The sequence below is a fragment of the Felis catus genome, chromosome C2, assembly GCF_018350175.1.
Source record: "Felis catus isolate Fca126 chromosome C2, F.catus_Fca126_mat1.0, whole genome shotgun sequence".
NCBI classification, from domain to species: domain Eukaryota; kingdom Metazoa; phylum Chordata; class Mammalia; order Carnivora; family Felidae; genus Felis; species Felis catus.
Window position 1 is genome coordinate 128452856 of NC_058376.1, and position 20967 is coordinate 128473822.

A 20967-nucleotide genomic window follows, 5' to 3' on the forward strand; every position below is an offset into this window, starting at 1 on the left:
TAATGGACTCTGTATATACACTGTCTGTGCTAAAATTGCTTTGCAGTGTCTTAAATTCTGATAGGACAAAGGGTGCCTGGGTGGTTCAGTCAGTTAAGCCTCCGATTTTGGCTCAGGTCATGATCTCACAGCTCTTGAGTTGGAGCCCCACAGGCGGCTCTGTGCTGCCAGCTCGAAGCCTGGATCCTGCTTCAGATTCTGTGTCTTCCTCTCTCTCTCTGCTCCTCCCCCACTCACGCTTTGTCTCTCTCTCCTTCAAAAATAAGTAAACATTAAAAAAAAATTTTTTTAAATTATGATAGGGTAAGCTTTTCTACTTTAAGAGATCTTGGCTCTTACAACTTTGTATTTCTCTGTATATTTTAGAATTCGTTTGTCAAGTTCTACCAAGAAATTTGTGATTGTCCCAAAATTCTTGGATATTGTAGACTGCTTTTTTTCATTCTTTTTACTTTTTGATTTTCAGTTTAGAAACTTTCTATTAATTATTTTCATGCTCACTGATTCTTTGCTTGGTCATATCCAGTCTACTGATGAACCCATCAAAGGCATTCTTCATTTCGGTTAGTGTGTATTTGATTTCTCATTTCCTTTTGATTCTATCTTAGAGTTTCCATCTCTCTGTTTACATTACCCATCTGTTCCTACATGTCCTTTTTTTCCATTAGAGCCCTCAGCATATTAATCATTATTTTAAATGTCTAGTCTGATAATATCAAAATCTCTGCCATATCTGAGGCTGCTTCTCATGTTTTCTTTCTTTTCAGACTGTTTTTTGCCTTTTAGCATGACTTGGAATCTTTTGTTGAAAGCCAGACATGATGCATTGTGTAAAAGGAACTGATAGGGCATTAGTATGAGGTGTTTCATTTATCTGGCCAGGAGTTTGGCTGTATTTACTGCTTGCTGTAGCTGTGGTGTCAGAGGCTAAAATTTCCTCTAGTGTTCTTGTCTCCCCTGTTGATTTTAGATTTCCCCAGAGACTCCTTCAAGAGGATTTGAGGCTTGCAGTCTTTTAGCTGTAATCCCCTTATTGTATAGGAGTTCTATTGATGTGGTGGTAAGGTGTGGGGAAGGGGGAAACACTTTGTAGTCTCGTGGTTAGGTCTCAGTCTTTTAGTGGGTCTGTGATCCTGGGCTTCACCAGTATATCCTAGCTCCCTAACACCTTAAGTGAGACAGGAAAGGTAGCGGGACTGGTGTTGGGTACTTCCCTTTCCCCAAGTCTGTTAGGCTTTGGCAAAACTCAAGTCAGTAGGCTCTTGTAAAATAGTTTCCCTTGATGGCAGGCCATGTTAAGGAGAACAGAGGACTCTGGGCATATTCCAGAATGGTTACTTTTCCCCCTCCCCACTGCCGGAAGCACAAAGGGGACCCTTCTCCAGTCTTCATAGTGAGAACCTGATGGGCTTCTGGAGGTAAAACTCCTAAAAGTTTGGTGATCTCAAGACTGCCCCCTCAAGAGTTCTTAGCTCTCCAGCTTGTCTGTTCAGGGCTTACAGAAATTTGTCAATTTTATTTTAAGTGTTCCTACCAGTGCTGGCTCCTGCTGTAGACTTTTGCTCCTAGGATTCTTCTGGTAAGCTCTGATTCTGTATTCACTTCGTTTTTCAGGGCAGCAGTTTACTGTATAACCTCAGTTCTCTGTGGATCTAAGAACAGTTGTTGATTTTCAGCTTGTTCAACATTTTTCTTGTGTGAAATAGGGATGATGACTTCTAGACTCTCTGCACACCAAACCAGAAACTGGAAGTCCATCCTTCCAATAGAAGTTTTTAGCCAGTGATCATGACATTTCTTTTTAGGTCTTTTGATACTCTCTTAACAAAGTTTGATCATTTTCTATAGAGAGGTCTTGCAAATACTCTGTTAGATTTACTCCTAGGTTCTTGATATGTATTCATATTATTGTAAATGTATCTTCTCTTAAGATTTAACTTTGTAACTATTGCAGGTATATGGAGATACTGATTTTTAACAACTTTACTGAGAAATTGTATGACATAATGTTCATCTGTTTAATGAACATTCTAACAGTTCAGTGATTTTTGTGTATTTACAGGGTTCTGCAGCCATTATCATAATCTAATTTTAGATCATGTTCATAGTCCCAAAAAGAAACCTTGAACCCTTAAGAGTCATTTCCTATTCTCCCTTTCCCCCACAGAAGCAACCACTGATTAACTTTTGTCTCTACAGATTTATCTAAATGAGATTACACAACATGTCGTCTTTTGTGACTGGCTTCCATAACAACATGTTTTCAAGGTTCATACATGATGTATCATGTATTATGTATCAGTATTTCCTTCCTTTTTATAGCTGAATAACATTTCATTGTATGGATATACCACATTTTATTTATACAGTCATCATTTGGTGGACATTGGGTTATTTACACTTTTAGATATTATAAATTATGTTACTACAAGCATTTGTATACAAGTTTTTGTGTGGACATTTTATTTCTCTTGGGTATATACCCAGTAAGTAGGCTTGCTGAGTCATGTAGTAACTCTTTGCTCAGCATTTTGGAAAACCTTCAAACGATTTTTGAAGTGGCTCCATGATGTTACATTTCCACTAGCAATATGTGAGGGTTCCAGTTTCTTCACATCCTTGTTATTGTCTTTTTTTTTGCCATTACTTTTTTTTAAATTTTTATTTATTTTTAAAAATTTTAATTCTAATATAGTTAACATACAGTATTAATATTAGTTTCAGGTGTACAATATAGTGATTCATCAATTCTATACATTACTCAGTGCTCATCATGATAAGTGTACTCTTAATCTCCTTCAACTATTTCACCCATCCCCCCACCAACCTCCCCTTTGGTAACCGTCAGTTTGTTCTCTATAGTTAAGAGTCTGTTGGGTTTTGGGGTTTTTTTTTTGGTTTGTGTCTTTTTTTAATTTGTTTTGCTTCTCAAATTCCACATGTGAGTGAAATCATATGGTATTTTTCTTTCTCTGGCTTATTTTGCTTAGCATTATACTCTCTAGATCTGTCCATGCTGTTGCAAATGACAAGATTTTGTACTTTTTATGGCTGAATACTATTCCATTGTGTGTGTGTGTGTGTGTGTGTGTGTGTGTGTGTGTGTGTGTGTATCTTCTTTATTCCTCTATCACTGGACACTTGGGCTGTTTCCATAATTTGGCTACTATAAATAATGTTGCAATAAACACAGGGTACATACTCTTTTTTGAATTAGTGTTCTCATATTCTTTGGGTAAATACCCAGTATTTACCAGATCATATGGTAATTCTCTTTTTAATTTTTTGAGGAACTTTCATACTGTTTTCCATAGTGGCTGTACCAGTTTGCATTTCTAACTGTTCATGAGGGTTCCTTTTTTTCCACATCCTTGCCAACACTTACATTTTTTATTTTAGCTATTTTGACAGGTGTGAGGTGATATCTCTGTGGTTTTGATATGCATTACCCTGTTGATGAGTGATGTTGAGCATCTTTTCATGTGACTGTTGGCCATCTGTATGTCTTACTCGGAGAAATGTCTACTCATGCCTTCTGCCTAATTTTTAATTGGATTATTTGTTTTTGGGGTGTTGGGTTGTAGGGGTTCTTTATCCCACATCCTCACCAATAACTTGTTATTTTCTGGGTTCTTTTTTATTTTTTTGATAATCATCATTTTAATGACTGTGAGGTGATATCTCACTATGGTTTTGAAATGCATTTCTCTGATAATTCATGATGTTGAACATTTGTTCATATGCTTATTGGCCATTGTGCTTCATCTTTTGAGAAATATCTGTTTTAGTGCTTTGCCCATTTTTTAATTGGGTTATTTGATTTAAAAAATTTTTTTTTAAGTTTATTTATTTATTTTTGAGAGAGAGCATGCAAGCAGTGAAGGGACAGAGAGGGAGAGAGAGAGAATCCCAAGCAGGCCCTGCATTGCCAACACACAGCCCAACATGGGGCTGGAACCCACAAACCATGAGATCATGACCTGGGCCACAGTCAAAGTCAGACACTCAACTGACTGAGCCACTCAGGCACCCCTTGATTCTTTTCATGTTGAATTATAGGAGTTCTTTATGTATTCTGGAAACTAGACCCTTATCAGATAATGTGACTTGCAAGTATTTTCTTCTATTTTTTAGGTTGTCTCTTCACTCTGTTGATTATGTCCTTTGATGCACAGAAGTTTTGAACTTGGAGATAATCCCATCTGTCTATTTTTCCTTTTGTTGCCTATTCTTTTGATGCCATGTTTAAGAAATCATTGCCGGGGTGCCAGGGTGGTTCAGTTGGTTGAGCGACCAACTTCGGCTCGGGTCATGGTCTCACAGTTTGTGGGTTCAAGCCCTGTGTCGGGCTCTGTGCTAACAGCTCAGAGCCTGAAGCCTGCTTCTCTGCCCCTCCCCCACTCATGCTCTGTCTCTGTCTGTCTCAGAAATAAATAAACATTAAAAAAAAAAATTAAAAAAAAAAAAGAAATCATTGCCAAATCCAATGTCATGAAAGTTTCCCTAATGTTTCCTTCTAGGATTTTAATAGTTTTAGGTCTTACATTGAGGTCTTTAATCCATTTTTAGTTAATTTTTGTAGCTCTAAATTAAAGGTTCAACTTTATTTTTTTGCATGTGGATACTCAATTTTTCCACCACCATTTGTTGAACAGACCATCCTTTCCCCACGTGAGTGGTCTTGGCACCCTGTCTAAGATCATTTGACCATATATATGAGCATTAATTTCTGGGATCTCTATTAATTGATTTATGGGTCTGCCTTTATGCTCGCTAGCATCACACTGTTTTGATTACTGTAGCTTTGTAATATATTTTGAAACCAGGAAGTGTGAGATCTCCAACTTTGTTTTTATTTTTCAGAATTGTTAGGCTATTCATGGTCTGTTGAGACTGCATATGAATTTTAGGGTGTATTTTTCTATTTCTCCAAAAATTCTGCTGGTATTTTGGTAGGGATTACACTGAATTTGTAGATTACTTTGAGTAATATGAACATCTTAACAATATTAAGTTTTCTAATTCATGAACATGAGATGTGTTTTCATTTTTTTATGCCATCTTTAATTTTTTCAGCAGTGTTTTGTAGTTTACAGTGTACAAGTCTTTCACCTTCTTGGTTAAGTTTATTGCTAGGTGTTTTGTTCTTTTTGGTGCTACTGTAAAAGGAATTTTTTTTTAAATATCTTTTGGGATTGCTCATTGTTAGTATATAGAAATGCAACTGATTTTTGTGTGTTGGTTTATATTCTGCAGCTTTGCTGAATTTGTTTATTCTAACTTTTGGAGGTGTATGGAATGTTTAGAGTTTCTACATATAAAAGCATATATATTTCCTGGGGACAGAGATAATTTTACTTCTTTCTTTCCAATTTGGATGCCTTTTATTTCTTTTTCTTGACTAATCGCTCTGGCTAAGACTTCCAATACTTTGTTGAACAGATGTGGTGAGAATGGGCATGCTTGCTTTGTTCCTGATCTTAGAGGAAAAGCTTTCAGTTTTTCACTGCTGAGTATGGTGTTTGCTGTAGGCTTATAATAAGTGGCCTTTGTTATGTTGCAGTACGTTCTTTCTATTCCTAGTTTGTTGTATATATATTTTTTTATCATGGAAAGGTATTGAAGCTTGTCAAATGTGTTTTTCTGCATCAGTTGAGATATCACATTGTTTTTGTCCTTCACTTTGTCAATGTATTGCATTGATTGATTTTTGTATGTTGAACCATCCTTGCATTTAAGGCATAAGTCCTATTTGGTTGTGGTATATAATGCTCTTAATGTGCTGTTGAATTCAGTTTGCTAGTATTTTGTTGAGCAGGGATATTGGTGTGTACTTTTCTTATAAGTGTTTGTCTGGCTTTGGTTTCAGGGTAATGCTGGCTTCATAGAATGAACTTGGAAGCGTTCCCTCCTATTCAGTTGTTTGGAAGAGTTTCAGGGGAATTGGTGTTAAGTTTTCCATAAATATTTGGCAGAATTCTCCAGTGAGCTATTTGGTGCTTGGCTTTTCTTTTGGGAAAGGTTTTTGATTAGTGATTTAACCTTAGTTGTTACTGGTCTGCTCAGATTTTCTGTTTCTTCATGATTCAGATGGTATGCTGTATATTTCTAGGAATTAATCTATTTCTTCTAAATTATCCAATTCTTTGATATATGATTGTTCATAGAATTTTTTATAATCCTTTTTATGTGGCATCATTTGTAATACCGTTTTTCATTTCTTGTTTTTGTTATATAGTCTTCTCTCTTTTTTTCTTAGTTAATCCAGCTAAGACTTTGCCAATTTTGTTGATCTTTCAAAAACCAACTCTTAATTTCACTGATTTTTTTCTATTATTTTTCTGTTCTCTATTTCATTTATCTCTTCTCTAATCTGTATTATTTCCTTGCTTCTGCCAGCTTTGGGTTTAGATGTGGGAAGTTTTGTTTTTTGACTTTCTTCATGTGTAAATTTATGTTGTTGAATTGAGATCTTTTTTAATGTACACATTTAACATTTACAACTATAAACTTCCCCCTTAGCACTGCCTTCACTGCCCCCTCTACATTTTGTTATGTTGTGTTTGCATTTTTATTTATTTCAGGGTATTTTCTAATTTCTCTTATGGCTTACTCCTTGGAAGTTTAAAAACTGTGTTAATTTCCACATATTTTTGAAGTTTTCTGTTTCCCTTGTGCTCTTGATTTTTAGTTTCATTCTGTTTGTGATTGGAAAAGATATTTGTATAATTTCAATCTTAAATTTTTTAAGACTTGTTTTGTGGCCTAATATGTGGTCTGTTGTGGAGCATGTTCCGTGTGCATTTGAGAAGAGTGTATGTTTTCTGTTATTGGGTGGAGTGTTCTGTGTATGTCTGTTAGGTCTAATTGGTCTGTAGAGTGGTTCTAGTTCTCTGTTTTCTTTCTGATCTATGTCATTGCTTTTTATTTTAAACCACATGATCTGCCAATTTGAGAGAAACCAATATTTCTGGGCCTTTTATATCAACCAGTTTTATTTCATATTTTGCAAAACATGTTGTTTAGTGCTTACAGTTTAGTTCATGACTGCCATGTTTTCTTTTTTTTTTTTTTTTTTTTTTTTGATGTTTATTTATTTTTGAGAGAGAGCAAGCGAGCAGCAGAGGGACAGGTGGGGGGTGGACAGAGGATCTGAAGCAGGCTCTGCGCTGACAATAGAGAGCCCAGTGCAGGGCTTGAACTCACCAACCATGAGATCATACCTTGAGCCAAAGTTGGATGCTTAACTGATTGAGCCACGCAGACACCCCCCGCCATGGTTTTTCATTAATAAGATATATAATCCTCATATCATACCTCTTATCAAATATCCTTCTCTGTCCCAGTTTGTGATTTTTACTTTGAATTCTGTTTTGACTAATACTAATACTGTATATGTACTTTTTTTTTTTTTATTAGCATTTACATGATACATTTTTTCCCTTGATTCTACTTCCTGCGTTGTTTTGGTATGCTATATTTTTTAAAAGAGTGTTATTTTCTTTTTTTTTTAAATATAACCTGAGAGGCTTTTTAAAGTAGGTGAATTTATCCCTGTTACATTTATCATGATTATTGATAACTTATCACAGTTATTGATTCCTACCAGCCAAATGGCAACAAAAACACTTCTGTGATCAAAGTTGTGTTTTTTGGTACTTGTTGCAGTAAGGCCAGTGCTTCCAAATCCCCTATCATGTGTGGTCTTCTTGTTGCAAGAGACCAGTAACTTTGTTCAACTAGCAATATGTTCCTGGTGGTGTTTGACATCAACCTAGTAAAGTGCTGTGTGTGTGTGTGTATCTTTCTGTGTGATCTCTGTCCCTATTTCTTTCTCTGTCCCAAATCATGCTGTCTCGCTATTCTCCAAGTATGTCTTGCTACCTGAGTACCTTGGATCTCTGTTTCAGTTTCTTTGTCTCTACCTGCATAACTCTGTTTCTGTCTCTGTGTCTCTCAGTCTCTCAGTCTCTGGTACACACACACACACACACAGTTGACTTGACTTGACTCTACCATGTTTAGTTCAGCCAGATTTACTGGCCAGAACAATGACTGCTCTCTGAGCCTGGGGCCGGGGGTTGAGCAAAGCTATTTCAAGAGTTTTGCTAATGCAAAAATAAAGAATGGTCATAAGTGCCGTCTCCTATTGTGATTGTTTTTGCTAGTTGATGATCCTGTAACAAGATGGGTTTCATCATACTTTTATGCTTGGATTGATTAATCTGTGTAATTAGGATCAAAACAGTACCATTTGTACTTTCTTTCCTATCTTCTTTTACTTCTACAGCTGTAGATCTCATGTGTTACAGAGCCAGCACTTTGACTTGTGATCTTTGGAACATCCTTTATTAAGTAATCAAGAGTCAGGATGAAAAAAAGAGTTTGGGGCCTTGGGGGAGATGAGACTGGGCCTTGGACTGGAAACCAATGTGGAGTGGCTTTACTGAGCTCTCCCACCCATATCCGGTCATCGTTAGAAGTGCCTTCCTTCTACACTGTGTACTCACAAATACTGTCTCTTGCTTTTTGAAACAACACTGTGAAGTAGGGAAATATCAGTGTATCAGTTTTTTTATTAGAGAATTGTTGTGACTGGATGCATGCCTTGTCCATTCACTATGCATGCCTACTGTGTGCCTGGTTATGTCCCAAGCCTTAGTATTCAGAGATAAATTGAGCAAACTGGCTGTCTGGAGGAGCCAGGAGGCAGACTGTCAAAGGTCTACAGCAACAATCAGGGCTAACACAGAGGGCAGGTGATGCCAAGAGTTAGGTGATGGTGTTGGAGGGTAAGAGTGTGGGCAGGCTGACTGAGCCCAAGTCCCTCTGTCAGTGATTTAGGCAGACTATGAGTGGTACCTTAAAGGGTGATATAATGTCACAGGAGAAAAGGGGGATGGGCAGGAATGTTTTTAGGCAGAGGGGGATGGAACAGAGGTGGATCCAGGTGCTTACAGGCAATGGTGGGAGGCAAGGCAAAGAGAGACTGAGGTCACCAAGCTGGTGAGCTACAACTGGTGCTGGAGGCCTGGGTGTCTTGTCAGTTTTCCCTTGGCCTGTGTGCCTTCCACACCCTGTGCACTCTGGTGGTCTCTGTCATTAGGCATGTTGAGAGAGATTCCAAGTGTACTCTTCACCCAATCTACATCCTCCTTTCCATGCTCCCTCCCCCTGTCTTAGTGCTCTGCCCTAGTTCTAGAGCCAGTCCTGCCCCTTGACATTTTGGGTGGTTTTATAATAAAGTCCTTTGGATTATTTAAGCCCCATGAGTCAGTTTTTTCCCCTTTGTTTTTGTCCCTTACTACTAAAGAGTCCTGAGGAACCTCTGGACAAATACCTGATACCCTCTAGTACAAGGCATTTTGAAAATAACTGTATGGAGAAGGAGGCTTAGGCCTTAAGGTGAATCTAAGGTGAATCTAAGATGTCTGGGCATGCAAAGCAGACCCGGGTAACTCCCTAGCCTACTGTAGGAGTAGAAGAGGTGAAACAGAAAGCAAGTTGTTGCCAGACCCACCTGAGGAGGAAGAAGTGCCCAGGTTTGCATGAGGGAATGGAGTGGGTTAAGTTCAGCCAAAGCTGACCTTGAAGGCCAATGAATAGTCTGGGTTCTAACCAATCAGGATGATAAGTCTTTCTCTCTTTTTGAGGAGCTAATAATTACAAAGGGGAAGCAGAGGATTAAAATAAAAACAGAAAAGTTCCCCAACCAGAATTTGTTTTAAGGGAAGGGAGATTGAGGGGATGACACCTGGCTGGCTCAGTAGGTGGCATGTGTGACTCTTGATCTTGGGGTCATGAGTTCAAGCCTCACGTTGAATGCGGAACCTACTTAAAATAAAAAAAATAAAATATGTTAAGAGAAGGGAAGTTGGACCAGAGAGGCTTAGGGGTGGGTATCAGTAGAGATCTGGGTTCTGTAAGCACCAGGGCCAACCCTCCCAGAGAACACCTCTAGCAATGGGAACCCTTGGCCTCTTTGTCCTGGCTGTGGCCCTGTTGGCCACCGGTGGCATTTGGCTAAACTCAGGGAAGGCCCTGTGCAGTCCTGTCTTTGGAGGGAGGCCATGCTGTGCTCCCAGCTGCCTGCTTTGCTATCTCTTAGGCTTGTTACTCAAAGTGTGATTTGTAGTTTGGCAGCATTATCATGACCTGAGAGTTCCTGAATCAGAATCTGAATTTAAAAAAAAATTTTGTGTTTATTTATATTTGAGAGAGAGAGAGAGAGAGAGAGAGAACGAGCGTGAGCTTGAGAGCGCATAAGTGGGGGAGGGGCAGAGAGAGGAGACAGAATCTGAAGCAGGCTCCAGGCTCTGAGTTGTCAGCATAGAGCCGGACACAGGGCTCCAACTCACCAGCCATGAGCTCATGACCTGAGCTGAAGTCAGACGAAGCTGACTGAGCCACTCAGGCTCAGAATCTGAGTTTTAACAAGAGCCTCAGGTGATTTGTCTGTACATTAAAATGCAGAATGCACTACCTTGGAAGACCTTTGGGTTTTGCTGCATGCTGACCTGTTTTTGTTTGGGTTTGTTTTGCCTTTTTTTTTTTTTAAGCTCAGGTTGCCCATGGGGATCTTTTCTCAGCAGGCTAAGACAGTCAATCATTTCCTCTTTGTGTGCAGGAAGAGGTGTGTTTTCAGGGGCATCAGACTTTGAAGCAGGCCTTCGAGGGCAGCAACTGATTCTTGCACCAGAATGAAATAGGCTGAGAGGCCAGAGGTGGGTAGGGGAGCACTGGTTGTGGGGAGAGGGCCATAGTCCCAGGGGTGAGAGGGATGGGCAGCCTCCCTGCTGCCACCTGCTTCTCCAGAAGTAACCCTGGGCCATAGTCTGAGGACAGTCCCACCAAACCCCAGGGTGGGGGTGGGGAGAGCTTTTTCAAAGACAACTCTTTTCTCTTGTTCAAGACCTTGGTCAGGGCTTGGGTGCCATGTGAGGGACAGAAGCCAGAAGCCAGGCCATCTCATGAAACTTGGAGATTTTGACTTGTGTCCACCATATCAGGGTAGTAAAGCTGTAATAAAGTTCTCCTCTCAGGGGAGACCCCAAAGTTCACAGGTTTATTTATATTACAAAAGCCCCTTCTCCCTCTGAATCGTGTTGAAATCAGTTTCACCTCCACCATCACCATCCACACCACATGGGTATTACTGGGGAAATCTGTTAGGTCAAGCACGCCAGAGCCATAGCTCCAAGTCCAGAGGAAAGATGGGAGCACTAGCTATCCCTGTGATGGTGGCCCCTAAGTTGAAGAAGTTTGCCCTCAGGTGGTTCTTGTGAGCTCTTGGCATCTTGTACATATCCCAAGCAGTGAAAAGTTTCCAGATCGATCTAATTGTGGTACTGAGGGACTTACAGGTCAAACACTAGAGAATTATTCTGATGACTCCTTGGCTGTACCCTTAACATTGGAAAACTTAGAGAAGAATGCATTTCTGTGGGGCATCTGTACAGGATGATAAGTACACACTTGGAGTCTAGAGTATGATGCCACACAATTTTCATCTTTCCTGAGTTGCCTGTTAGCCTACACCAGGCTCATCATGGATGGGTGTAAGATGCATTTCTGATACCCTCTGTGTTCTCACCATTCCCATAGTCCCCTCTGTGCTTCCCTCAGGCCCAGCTATTCTCATTGCCTATTTGCTCCAGTCATCAGGCCACCAGATCCTTCAGGTCCTCCCCCTGATGGAGCTCATGAAGGGATGGACTGGGGAGGGGTATAGTCTTGCACATGGAAGGGGGAGATGAAGGACCCATCCCTTCCTAGGCCAGTTTCATAGAGATGCATCCGTAAGACAACAAGGTTTCATCTTCACACTGCACCCCCCAGGTGCATTCCTCCTCCTGAACTGGTCCCCACTCTGTCCCCGGCTGAAGGGAACACCCTCATGGTGCAGCTCTGGCAATGAACCACATGACACGAGAGATGACAAGCAAGACTGATTAATAGCAGGTATGTTTTGTTGTTCCCTTTATCCTACCTTAAGAATACCTCCTATCATCACATTAGCCTAGTTTATATTGGACAGAGTCCCAGTAGGTTTGACCCCTGCCCAAGGAAGGGAATGAAAAGGAAACTGGAAAGCCTTGCCCTGCCTGTCATTAAAAATTCTGCATCATCACTCAAGATAAAGGTGAAGATGAAGCATTCTTGGGACAGAGGGCTGTGCAGGTTACCACACATAGACAGTTAATTACTTGTTGGCTAATTAGTTGGAAGTTCCATTGAGGGTAGGGCCTGTGCAGATTGTGTTGAATCCTCTGCGCCCAGCAAAGTGCCTGGCATGCAGTAGGTGCTCGATAAATTTGACAGCGGTTTAGTAGTTAAGGAATTGCTGGTTAAGAGAAAGCTATATGCCAGAGCACAAAGGAAAAAAGTATTAATTAGAGGCAGTTCTGCCTCCAGATCTTTCTGCTTGGACAGGGCCCATGAGGCTTTTCTCAATGGCAGCTGAAACCCCCCACTTCATACAGGGCCTCACATCACCTGGCCTTAGGGGGCCGCCTTCCTTTTCCACATTGTCTCCTATCACTCAGACATGTCTGCTCTCTCCAAACTTTTAAGTGTTGGAGACAGGCAACTTCCACAGATAAGGAATTGAGCCCCTGTCTGTGTGGGTGTCCTCATTCATTGTTTGAGTCACCCGTTTTTTCAATCAACATTCATTTATTGAGCACGCACCCTGTGCCAGACCCTCTGCTAGGTGCTGGAGGTAAAGAGACAATAAGGCCTGCCCCTGCCCCCAAGGGTCTCAGAGTCTGGAGAGAGAGATGGACACAGAAGTTGTCAGCCACAGGACTGTGCCACAGTGCTGACATTGCCCTGGCAGGATGGAGAAGCACCATGAGGCTGACTGTAGCAGCCTCCAAGATGCTGTGCTGGTGGAGGGCTTGGCATGTTGTTGACTGGTACTGGATGAAGTGAGGAAGCAGAAGGCCTGGAATAGGGCAGTCAGTTCTCAGAATAGTGTGAATGTGACTAGAGAAGTCCAAGAGTGTTCTAGTCAGGGCTGCCCTGGATGCAGTGGGCAGAGGCCTGCTTGCGTGGAAAAGCCTGGCTATGGACTTCTACACAGAGGAGGGGAAGCTCAGTTTCAGACTAGAGTGGGTACCTGGGAGGCCAAAGTCAAAGGCTCTTCCCTCTTTGCCCTCAGGGTCTAAACAACTTCCCTCTTCTGTGCTTTCCTCTGTGCTCTGGCCTGGCAACAGACCAAGTCTAGCCCTGAGAGACAGAACTGGGGTTGAAAGGCTTGGTCCTGCTTCAGCTAAACACCTCCTCACTTGTGACAGAAGCCACACCTTCTGTGAGCCTCATTTTTCTTTTGTAAAGTGGGGGAAAAGCACATACATAGGAACGAGGAACACAGGGCAGGAATGTGTGGTACAAGTGGTAGGAGAGAGGGGACCATAAAGAGCCAGAGCCTTGGAGAGGAAAGCTCCCTTTCCCAAGGTGGACAGCCACCCTTGTCAGAGCCCTGGGGCACACCTGGCCACCACCCTATCCCATCCTTTGACGTGGTCACTACCCAGTGGGTGAATAGATAGTTGTAGGGAAGGGGAAAGCAGGTAGATAGTGGGTATAAAGGCACTTGGAATGTTGAGAAGGCAGCAAGACATTTAGTTTTCCTCATAAGCACACAGGAAGACTGCATTTTCCTGTGCTCCCTGCTTTTGGATGGGGCTGTGTGTTAGTTCTGGCCAATGGAATGTCGCTTCCTTGGCCCAGCTCCTAGGATCTCTCGTGAACTCCTCACCTGCTCTCCTTATCGATGAAGCAGATCTGTCTGCCTCATCTGAATGCAGAAGACCCAGCAGAGACCTGCACAGGGAGGAGGGAGCCACAAGATGGAAGGACCAGCAACCAGGAACATTCACTTTTTTTTATGTTTGTGTGGGGAGGGGAAGGCTTTGTTTTATTAAGCCACCAAGATTAGGTTTGTTGAAGCTATTGGTCCATCCTGACAGATATGGAAATTGGGAAAGGAAGTGGAGTATTGCTGAAATAAAATCCTACAGTTTGTGGCATTGTCTTAGAGTAGGTGGTAAGCAGTGAGGAAGCTATACTGAGGACTGGAGAAATAGAGATCCATACTGTTAGAGAAAAACCACTTGATAAAATGATGGCTTTTGAAATGTGAGAGGAAGACCATATACCTAATGACTCCTCAGTACCAGAGCAAAGGATGGGGAGCAGAGTCTTGGTTTGTGTGGATGTTACTGGCTGTGATGACATAGTATTGCAAAACCGATGTGTGTGCAGGAAAGGGTCAGCTGGTATAAAAGTAGAAATGAAAGGAAACTTGAGAAGTTCCAGAAATGTGGCATCTTAAAGGAAGGGAAAGCCCAGTATTTTGAAGCTCCAAATAGGACGAAATAAGATTTTCAAAAGATTTGACCAATAAAAACACAGTGAAACTTAGTAGAATAAAGCACTCAGGGCAAATATTTTAATTTTGGCCTTTTTGTCCAAGCCTGTAGGCTGGTAGCTGCCTTTACATTGAGAGAGGCAAGGGAGGGAGTGAGAAAGCACTTTGAGATTTGAGTGCTAGGACCAGTAAAGAACCGAGGTTATGATTAATACGTGGAATTGAAAGCAAATAGATTAGCAACCTGGTAAGTGTTTAGAGAAATTAAATTTTGTAAACTATAGCAGGCCTGGACCAAAACCAGTTTTGACTGTTCAAGACTTAAACAATTGTCAGAGTAGCAGTGGTGGTCCAGTGGGAGGCATGCCTGGACCCCATGTTCCTCCTCCAGGCACCAAACATCCTGGGATCTTCTCATATCTGTCAGCAGCCAAAGCCATTTGCAGGTTCCAAAGAAATGGACACAACAGACTGAACAAGTTAGATGACTAATAGACATTTCAGATTTACAATATCAAAAGGCAAATATTTGCAACTTCTGATTCTGACCAAAGTGGATTACTGGACCAGATTTACTTCCACCCAAAACAACTAAATAATTAGACAAGTATATAAAACAATGTCATTAAGTGATTGGATATCAGGCAATGAAGACTCGTGATCTCTGGGAGATAAAAAGCAAATGAGATGTACCCTATGATGGCCCCAGCCTAATGCCTGGAGGGGCAGACCCAGGGAGAGTTTAGCAGTCTCAGGTTAAGATGAGGGAGCTGGGAGGCCAAAGTGGCTTGACTTTACAGGGCAGATCATCAGAAAGGAGCGTTGCACAGAGAACTCTAGAAACCTGCAGAAGGTCCCTGGAGTGTTCAGCTGAGTATTGGCCATGTACGTGTATGAGGACATTTCAGAAGGTAGGGAAAGTATCGCCCAAAAAGGGTCAGAAGGAAAACCCCTGTAGCTCACATAGGAACAGACATAATGCCTGTTCCTACCACCCAGAGAGGAATATTTCATAATTCACAAGGCATCAGACGGAATATACTGAAGAGTTTGCCTCAGTAGTAGGAATAGGTAGCCCTGGACTAAACTACTCTGGTCCCATCTAACAAAGCCTGAAAGCAAGACCTAAAAGAATTAAACTGGTTCCAAGTAACTTAATTATGCCGTAACAAGAATCAAACATACTTATAAGAATATAAAAACACCTAGCACCCAACAGGGTAAAATTCAAAATGTTTGGCATACACTCAAAGATTACTCGGTCTGCAAAGCAGCAGAAAGATATGCATAATGAAGAGAAAAATCAATCAACAGAAACTAACCCAGGAATTACACAGATGATACAATCAGTAGGTTGGATCTTGACACAGGTATTAGAACTACGATCCATATGTTCAGGAAGACATGAAAGATTGAATGTGTTAAGTAGTCATGGAAGATACAAAGAATACCCAAATTGAACTTAACAGCTGTGAAAACTACAATGCCTGAGATGTAAAAAATACACTGGGTGTTGCACAAGGCAAATATTCAGGAAGAGAAGATTAGTGAGTTTGAAAACAGCAATTGGAACAATCCAAAATGAAACACAAAGAGGAGAAATACTCCAGACAAAGAATCAGTGGACTGTGGGACAATGTCAAACATCCTAATACACATGTAACTGGAGTCCCTGGAGGACAGTAGAGGGGAGAGAAGAGGTGAAAAAATTTTTTTTCCAACTTTATTGAAATACAATTGACGTATAACATTATATACATTTAATGTGTTGTTTATAGTGTGTTGTTTTCATACACTTATTTATTGCAAAATGATTACCACCATAGGTTAATACCTCCATCACATCACATGATTACCGTTTCTTTTTTTGTAGTGAGAACATTTAAGATCTACTCTCTCAGTAACTTTCAAGTGTATAATACAGTATTGTCAACTGTAATCACTATGCTGTACATTAGATCCCTAGGACTTAAAATTATAAGTTTCTACCCTTCGACCAACATCTCCCCATTTCCTCACCCACAGCCTCTGGTAACCACCACTGTGGCTTTTTTAGATGCCACTTATGAAAGATCATGCAGTATTTGTCTTTCTCTACCTGACTTATTTCACTTAGGATAATGCCTTCAAGTCCATCCATGTTGTTGCAAATGGTAAGATTTCCTTCTTTCTCATGGCTGAATAATATTCCATTGTGTGTGAATAAGTACTCAGAAGTGGGATTGCTGGATCATATGGTAGATCTGCTTTTTTTGGCAATGTTTGAAAAACTGATGGCCATATATTTTCCAAACTAGATAAAAACAATGAACCCAGATATTCAAGAAACTCAGTGAACCCCATGCAGAAGAAAAGTGAAGAAAACTACACTAAGGTACTCCATAGATTGCTTAAAACAGGAAATAAAAAATCTTAAAAGTAGCTAGAGGGAAAAAAAGACATGTATTGTTACAATAAATGTAAACCAGAAATAATCTAATAACCTCTTTAAAGTACTAAAAGATAAGAATTGTCACCCTAGAATTTTTTACCTCGTGAAAATATCTTGATACGGTATGACCTCATTTGAAAGTAGACTGTGACAAGTATTGGATATTATATATGTATGCTATAAACTCTAAAGCAACCACTAAAACATCATAGAGTTATTGCTTCTAACCCAACAAAGGAGAAGGAGGTAAAAAAGCATTCTAAATTGATCCAAAAGTAGGCCAAAATGAGAGAAAAGAGAACAAAGGGCAGTTGAGATTTGGCACTCTTAGAGCAGATACCCTATCCTGAATAATACAGGTGGATAAGTAGGCAGATGATTGAGTATGATATATATGGCTGGGTGGGTAGGTGGTAGGCAGATGGGTGAGTGATAAGTTGAAGGTAATTGAGTGCATACATTTATCCCCAGGTCTTAGATTCTTCTGGAACTTGAGGCCCTGCTTCTTGGTTCCTCATACCTTGCCTGACTAATGACTGCTTAATTTCAGCTCAGTTTCTTCCCAAGGAGCTCTGCCATGAAGGATGGATAAAATGTAGACCCATAGAAAGAAAAAGGGGTGGTGTTTCAGGAAAAGATAAAGCATAAACAAAGATATATAGGGAAAAAATGATTGTTCAGAGACAATTAGGATACCAGTTAGGGATCAAATGAGGGTATAGGATCAGGAGGCTATGAAGGCAAAAAAGTTGAATGACTAACCCTTGTACAATTACTGCAATGACTGCCATTACTTTTCATTTATTGAGCAGTTACTGTGTACCAGGACGTATGGAAAGAGGTGTTACATATTTTGAAACTACCCTCCGAAGTTGGTGTTATTAACCCAGTATCATTGGTAGGTATATTGGCAAAGAGAGATCAATTAACATGGCTACAGACACACAGTGGGCAAATGTCTCAGCTGGAATTCAAACCCAGGCCAGGGTGACCCCAATCTAGTCCTTTTATTGTCTCATGGAAACAACTTTCTAGGTGAACCATGCAGTAGTAAGAGGTCTTACTATCTTCATAGGCCCTCTGCCTGGGGATGCTTTTTTTTTTCAGGACTTGAGATCCTTTAGAAGGTAAGTCCAAAAAAGTGGGGTTGACCTGGAGCGGTCCCCCATGGTGCTAGGTCTCAGAAACTCTGGAAGCAGAGAGTGGTTACCTCAAAGGGGGCACTGCTTTCTCTCATCAGTCTGTGATCCACTCTGAGTAAGAGTCCCCCTCCTCCTAGGGACTCTGGAAATTGGGGGAGAGCTTTCTATATTGACTTTGAATCTCAGGTCCCACCAAATATGCTAATCCCTTCATCATTCTGAATTTCAGTTTCTTTATTTGTCAAAGGAAAGTATAATTCCTAGCCCTTGGATGAGCAGGTGCAGCAAGCTGGGTCATTTCTCCCTTAAAGAAAAACAGTGAGAGGCTGAGGAGGGTGGCTGGCATCTCACAGGGAATGGCCCTGGTTATGCGGAACTCAGGGCTCCAAGATGCAGTGAGAAGAGGTTGGAGAAGGGCAGCCCTTAACCTCTAGACAGCACAGGGTTCAGCTCCCTACTCTGCCACCTACTGGCTGCACTCACACTTTGTACAAGTTCTGAAGATGCTGAGACTTGATTTCCTCCTCTCTGAAGGGGGATGGTTATGGGGCCTACCTCACATGGGGTGTCAGGAGGACCCAATGAGCAAGTGTCTGTAGGGGCCTGGCCTAGAGCTGGGGGCACTGCTGGTCTCCTGCTGGTTTTGACACAATAATCCATGGGCCCTGATACCAGGTGAGAGGTGGGTTTTTGGTGCACAGGGCAAACAGCTCCTCTCCTTGCTCCTGCCAGCCTAGGTTTAACTAAGCAATGCCAGGTTTGGCAACTAACGACAGAAGCATGAGGGTTAGACCTTTTTCTTTTGTGGCTAATGCATGTTTACTAGAGAACAGCTGGGGGGTGCCAAGGGATAGCCCTGGAAAATGCAGTGGGGGTCTTGGAAGGAGCTCTGAAATTGGCAGTACCTGACTGATGCCCTAAGCACCCTCCTATGATGCTTGACCAGCTCAGCACTGCTTTCCTTGCCCTCTTTACCTACTTTCTCCATGGATCAGGGTTCCTAGGTGCCTCTGTTTTTGCTACTAAGAATCTTGCTATTAAAGCTTTTGTGTGACCCCCGAAGGTCACTATTTCCTAACCTGACAGATCAAGTGTTGGTACTAGTGTTCTCTAAATTTCATTTATTTGCATACTGTCTGTATTTTTGGCTATATTTGCATAGAATCTGTTCCATTATTTGCTTAATGTTCTTCTTTTAAAAGATCTATTAAAAAAAAAACTGAAGTGCAGTTATTTTAAAAGGCAACTTCAGGTATGCCTATGATGAATGGAAAACCTAACATAAATAGGAAGTGTCCATAAAAATTAATACATACATTTAGAACAACTGTGTGTCCTATACTATGTACAATGATCCTATCACACTTGGAAAATGCAGGGCTAGATCCTATGGCTCCTCCCAGCTCCATGCTTCCCTGACCTCTGTCTCTTCCTCCTTTCCAGGAACATGGCCTAGACAGGGAGCACACCCTCACAGTCATTATTCTTTGCCCTGCTGTTATCTCTGTGGACCAATAAATCATCATTGTGGTTTTACAGAGTAAGGGACAGAGGTCTGGAGCTCCTGTGTCCAAAGAGGCTTCTGATGTTGGGACAAACAGTATAATCCAAAGAGGAAGTCCCCTTTGTTACTTAATCCCATCTAAAGAATCTCAGACATTCTCTGAAAAGAATAGCAGCAGAGATTGCATCAGCAGCCTGTCCTCAGGCCCCACCAGACACAGACATCTCCCATGCCTGTCCCCTCGGCAGCCACAGAGAGACAGCTAGGAAACCCTCACTTGGGGACTAATAACTGCCCTCACTTTCTGAGGCCCAAGAATGTCAGAAAGAGCGGGGCAGGAAGGCAGAGAAGCCAGAGACATGTGTGTGCTCCCTAGGTCATGTCCAGAGCAGAGAGGGGGCCCAGCAGAGCTATGTGGGGCTTCTCTGTTGGAAGTATAACATCTAATATTATTGATGCCCGGGATGTGTTCAGGCCTTGCCATGAATGATCTCACCCAGGCTTCATCTCAGCCCCTGAAGTCAGCCTATCAGCATTCTCTCTTTCATAGAGAGATTGGTTTGAGAAGAGAGGAGAGCTAGTGAGGGTCAGAGGGCCTCCAACCAAGGGCTATTGGAGAAGCAGCACTACCACCTGGCCTTCCTGGGCAGTGTCACTGGGCAACCTCACTCTTCCCTTCATCCTTTCCTGCTACGCTTTCCTTCTCCATCCCCTCTTAATTTAGTAAAATAATTCTTGAGGGGCGCCTGGGTGGCTCAGTTGGTTAAGTGTCCGACTTCATCTCAGGGCATGATCTCGCAGTTCATGGGTTTGAGCCCCATATCAGGCTCTGTGCTGACAGCTCAGAGCCTGGAACCTGCTTTGGATTCTGTGTCTCCGTCTCTCTGACCCTTTCCCACTCATGCTCTGTGTCTCTCGCTCTCAAAAATAAACATTAAAAGGTTGTTGTTTTTTTTTTAAATAAAAGAATTCTTGACAATTTATTGTATACCAATATAATAGGTTTTGCATGAGTCACAGAGAACTCCCCCTACTCTGCTGTCTCTGGTTCTCTTATTCTCTCAATTTTTAAAAATAAATTTTATTAGGGTATTTTTTAGATACTGTAGATTTACATAGAGTAAAATGTACCCTTTCTAAGTGTATGCACAGATGGTTACTCCTGGGTACCACAACCCAGATCAACATGTGGAACATGTGCATTGACCCCAGAAAGTTCCTTTCGGTCCCTTTGCAAGCCAGTCCCAGGCAAGTACGAATCTGCCTTCTGTCATTACAGATTAGTTTTGCCTTTTCTAAGATTTCATATAAATGAAATCGTATAGTATATACGCTTCTATGCCTAGCTTCTTTTGCTCAGCATAATGTTTTAGAGATTTGGTCCATTTTTGTTGCTGAGTAATACCCCATGGTGTGCATATACTACAATTTGTTTACCTATTTATCTGTTGAGGATATGTGGGTTGTTTTCAGTTTGGGGCCTATAATACAACCATCATTGAAATTTGTGTACAAA

General features: G+C 41.4%; 1 long non-coding RNA gene across 1 annotated transcript; it reads left to right on the forward strand.

The window, feature by feature from the left end:
* Positions 1-10317: 10317 nt before the first annotated feature.
* On the forward strand, positions 10318-20224 carry LOC123380127. The gene is made up of 3 exons (XR_006585486.1): positions 10318-10724; positions 11839-11961; positions 16672-20224. It is a non-coding gene; the product is annotated as an uncharacterized LOC123380127 (long non-coding RNA).
* The last annotated feature ends 743 nt before the right edge of the window (positions 20225-20967 follow it).